This window comes from Temnothorax curvispinosus, unplaced genomic scaffold (assembly GCF_003070985.1).
Source record: "Temnothorax curvispinosus isolate PA1 unplaced genomic scaffold, ASM307098v1 QBEX01003323.1, whole genome shotgun sequence".
NCBI lineage: Eukaryota > Metazoa > Arthropoda > Insecta > Hymenoptera > Formicidae > Temnothorax > Temnothorax curvispinosus.
In genome coordinates, this window is record NW_020213103.1 from 218,958 (window position 1) to 224,325 (window position 5,368).

Below are 5,368 nucleotides of genomic sequence, written 5' to 3' on the forward strand. Positions count from 1 at the left end.
CTTATATAGGTATACTAATAAACTATGCGAACATTTTTATTCTTCAGGTCTAATTATTGCACATGTTTTAACGGTTTTGTTTTCAACAGAGCTACAAAAGAGCTTGCGCCACGCAAAGCAATTAGTTTCTCCAGAAACTAACATGAAGCGGCTGAATTTGTGTATAAAGTTAGCGCAGAGAACTACGTTGCAGTATATGACAACAGTTCAGTTTAATATCCTGCGACATCATCGTGTTAAAGTAAACTTTGATCACATCGCTTGGCATTCGTTTAACACTCGTATAGTCGTATGAATTTTCGTAACTTTGTACTTGCAACGCTGTCATATAATAACACGGTGTAAGTTGTGTAAGTAGAACGTGTATTCAAAGAGAGACAGTTATCGAGAGACACGATAATGTCTCGCGCCGAGTATACGCGCAGCGAGATAGACCGTGTATCTTCACGCGAGGACGAGAATTGCGAGTATCCGAGATTTTGAGATCTCAATAACGACTGAACCGATCAAGTTCCGAGTAGGTTTATTCGATTTACCCTACAAACTCGAAAACAAGCTGTGGCATATGTCAGTATCATTGTTTCGGTCTCCATGTATTCCATCGACAACGGGAGACTAGATTCATGTGTCATGTGTCGATACTTATTGATACCGCGTGAAACCTTCGGAGACGTACTTACACACGATGAGACAGACATGTCTCATGAAACGGCATCACGACTGTTTCTTGATATCTTTGTGTGTGTCCGCTTTAATGTCGGGCTACGATGATAGATCCCGGGCATTTCCAGCCGAGTTATTCTATATATAGTTTTGCATTGTACGGTTTTTTTCGACGGTTTTATATTACAGTTAATCGATGGCATTCATGAATTGCACCGAATACCAAGTTAAAGCGTATCACCTTGCCACGCGCTCGTCTCGAATAACGGTCATCTGGAATCTTTTTCGTTTAACAAGATAACGTCGGAAATAAAAATTTTCCGGCTCTTGAATAAATGGCGCCATACGTAATTCGCGGAAATCATAAAATCGACGATCGGCTTGCAGAGCAAGTATTTTTTGCGGAGACTATGCTATTAAAGTAGCCGTAACTGGTTAGAATAAATTAGTGCGGGAAAATTAAGCGTGGTTAGAAATAAGAATAATAAGTAGCCTTAAGTTGTAAGAAGAGATCAGCGTGAAAGAGAGAATATGCGCGTGTTTTCGCACCTTGCCTCGTGACAGCGTGCGGCTCGATCGTACGAATGTTAACGAATGTTAGTGACATTTGATCTGAGAAACTATGTGGCAATATCACACGTACACTAATACAAGTGACAAATATATAAGCGTGGTGCAGCACGCGCTAACACGAGGGCACTGCAGACGCTCGTTTGGTGAACGAGGGCAGTGGAGGATTAACATTACAAAATGCATGATACCAGCAATTACCTTTTTAAAACAGGTAAAAAAGTACAACACCAAATACACGCGCAGTGTATGTTATTAAATAATCCAAGTAATAGTATAACTTTAATTTTTCTTAACAAAATTATTATATCATAAAATTTCGATACCTTATTCAACATAAGTGATATGTAGGATAATATTACAAAGAATCATTTTAATTACAAAGAATTAAAGAGATAGCAGTACAAAATGAAAATATTTAATTGAAATATTTTATTTTAATTTATTTTAAATGAATTTTTTTTTGTCAAAAAACTTGGCGCTGCTTTTTTACTCTCCGTTATTCTTCCCTAAATTATTTATCGTTTTTTTATTCAATTAAAAATTTTAGTACTTTATTAAACAAGGTCTAGCAGCGCCAAGATTTTTACAAAAAAAATTTATTTTATTTTAATTAAATATTTTTATTTTGTACTGTTACCTCTTTAATTCTTTGTGATTAAAATAATTCTCTGTAATATTATAATTTTGTTAAGGAGGATTAAAGCTACTACTACTTGGATTGTTTAACAACATACACTGCGCGTATACTTGACGCTTTTTTTAAAAGGATAATTTGTACTGATCTTAAATACATTAACAAAGCAAACAAAAACAAAAATCAAAACTATTTTAATGAAAAAGGAATAAAATGGAAATAATTGTACAAATAAAATTGTACCTAAACTTGTGAGCTTGCGCAGATTAGTTAAATCCTTGTATAATTATTTAATAATGTTAATAGTATCTTACACAGTATATATGTGTCCTAAATGCAAAATATCGTAATCGGATAATAAAGCAGGAACACACGGACGCATGTTCGAATGATAAAAAATTCTTAATGAAACAATGTCACATAAAATAACAATTGGAAATTCTCTGAGGTCACGTTGTACTATGCAAATCATACTTTTTTTTTGCCCATAAAACCCGCTTAAGCCCATAGAAATACAAGCAACATCAGTGCAAGGTGAATTCTCGCCGATAGCGAGATCTTAAAAAATTTATGAGATCCTTCAACTGACGCGAGACATAGGGAATTTACAGAGAAGAGTTTCAATTGAGCTATCCGATCGGTTCTTTACTTATTAACTGATGTTTCGTTGTTTTCGTTCTCAGCAACGCGATCATTAATATGGTCCCTCACGAAAGTCAGCTCGTTATACCTCGTACAACAGTCGAACCGACTGAACAGCGGCGGCGCGCGCGGCGGTGCCTGCAGTCACTCCATAATTTGTCGCCATGACGAGTCGCGTCGTTCATCAGGGCAACTCTGCGGCACCGTGCAAATTTCATCAATGCGTCATACGTAACGAAGGATTGAACCCTCGCCGTGTTCCAATCGGATACTTTTCGCAACGATGGCAAGGGAGAGCTGGTTCGGGGATGGCTCGGGGACGGGGTATCGTCGGTGTAACTTCGGCAAACAGGCCATCGGGAAAATATGGCAGTGGCGAAGGGTGGAGGTCCTATCAATTCGTTGACTCATTAGACGGCGCGGCGCGATACGCGAATTCTTCAGCCGCGCGTCCCGCGCCATGCCGCGAAGCTCGATGTCGTTCGAGCGGCAGAGAACGCCGCGAACTCGGTGGTTTCGTTGCAAAAGCGTTGACGCATTTGATTAGCGAGGCATACAAAATTAACTCATGAATAATTCTAACTGTGCAAATTACTCGTGGCGAATCTCGATGAAGATGACATAGCGGAATCAATATCGAGAGCATTACGCGAGTATTACAGTCGCTTTTTACAGTCGGTCGATATAAACAGGAAGAAGGTGACTTGGCGGATTGCGTATAATACGGTTTTATACTTGTTGCATTTGCTTTGTTGTAAAAGAAACAGAGATACTATCGGACAGTACTTTCCAAATGCCACGAGCATCTCTTCTCGTAAATATATGTATACAAGTCGTTTGGAACAGTTAGCTTCACGTTTACCTTAAAAATTGCGGTTTTACGTATCAGGAAGTTATTACTGACAGTATTACTGATTTCAGGGCAGTACTTGTATGTCGCATCAGGGAGGTGAACTCTCTCCGTATCACTAAGAGAATTATATGTACAAAGAGCGAGAAAGTTTAATTACTCCCATGTGAGAAGTTACTATCGTAACACACACGCTGCGTTCTCAAAGCGCGGATCGATCAACCGTACATGGAATCTGGAGGGAAGCCAGGCATCACGGAAAATCACGGTTTTATTCCATGCGTTACGCTCGGATTAAAGTGCCATGCCACAACGCTTTCTTGGGCGTCGTCGTAGAATGCGCGCGAGATTTTGTAAGCCATCGTGAAATTGAAGAAAATTCTTCGGAAAGTTTGACACACGCGCGCATAGAATTACTTAAGTAATCTAACTACACGTAACGAGAACCGAGGGGATGCAGAAATAGTTGCGCGCGCGCGCGCGCGATCTCGCGCAAATCTATACTCGCTCGCGCGCGCGTAATTTTAAATTAAACGAAATAAAGTTCAATTAGCCGAACGGACTCAAGGGCACGTGTAATTGCGAAGTTAAATTACTTCCATGTGAGAAGTTACCGCTCGCGTTCGTTCGGATATAATATGTTTCCCAACAACAAAGTTGCTAACAAATCAGCGCAAAATTTCCAGAATAACGCGGTGCTGCGGCCCGCGTGGACAAGTTTCGCTTTGGCCTTAACTTCTCGACTTAACTGCATAACTTTAATATTACCGAAATAAAATTGTACGGCAAAGAGCACGATAACAGAACTATAAAAAAAAGTTTGAACGAAGCGGTAAGCTCAAAGGGGAATATAAAACGGAAGAGTTAACAAGACAGTGACATGTCTATACAATCTACATGGCAACGTTTAAGGAAAATCACGAAGAAAAGACTGCAACTTACGTAGCGTATCAAACGTAATGTATTGCTGGTTCAATTTAGGATGACATGCATACTCGTGCGCAATTTTAGAAAGAGTGAGATTAATGTAGGGATCTTGTCCTTTTTTTTATCGATTTAACATTCCTGAGATGTCGCGATGGCGGTTCTAAGCGAGCGAGGAGGAGTCCCCCGTCCCCCCGGGGAGTTCACGTTGTTTTATAACAATTTCAATCCTCTGAAACGCGTCACGAACAGAATCAAGAGGCATACGCCCACATATAATTAGAAAGTTAAATTACTGCTACGGCAAATGTTATTCTCGTATGCGGGCTGCGCGACACGCGAGGGGGGAGCGCGAGGTTGCGTCGCTTCTGCATCCCAAATTGTGCGATTTACCTAAAACGTTCCATTATTACCGCACGTTGTAGCGGCCAGAAGATACTCGGTGACGTGTAAAATAGGGTCGGACGTAATTCGGGAAATTATTTGGCCTCAGAGAGGGAGTGTAAGAATGGTTTTATTGGGTGGATATTTGTCGCAAGTATACGAAAGATATATATCGCACATACGCGGGCAGATTGATCGAATCGATTGATGTCTACGTAAATTCGTATTACAGATTATTTATGAATAATCAAATTATTGTTTTAACATGCGCATAAATTATAATTACGATATTATGAAATTATAATATTGCAAATTATATTTGTAAGCCGTTAAAATAAACAAAACCGGTAACGTAACATCGATAGATTATGCATAATAATCGCGGAATAATAATCACTGAAGCGTCGAAACTCGGGGGACATGCGGCATAGAAGCGTAGCAGATTGCGTCCTTGACACACCGACGCGCGACGTCAAGGCGCGCTAACGCTGAAATGTTGCATCGCAGATACGGATACGCGGGGGAAAAGGTAAAAAGTCACGAGTAATAATAACAAATGAAATTCTCTCCGTTGCGTCGTCGCAATGGCATTCAGTCGAGTACACGCGCTGCAAAGTTACCTACATCACTCCCGCGCAAGATGTTAGGGTCCTGTACGTAACATACGCGACATGCTTCTGGATGAGGGAGAGCACAGG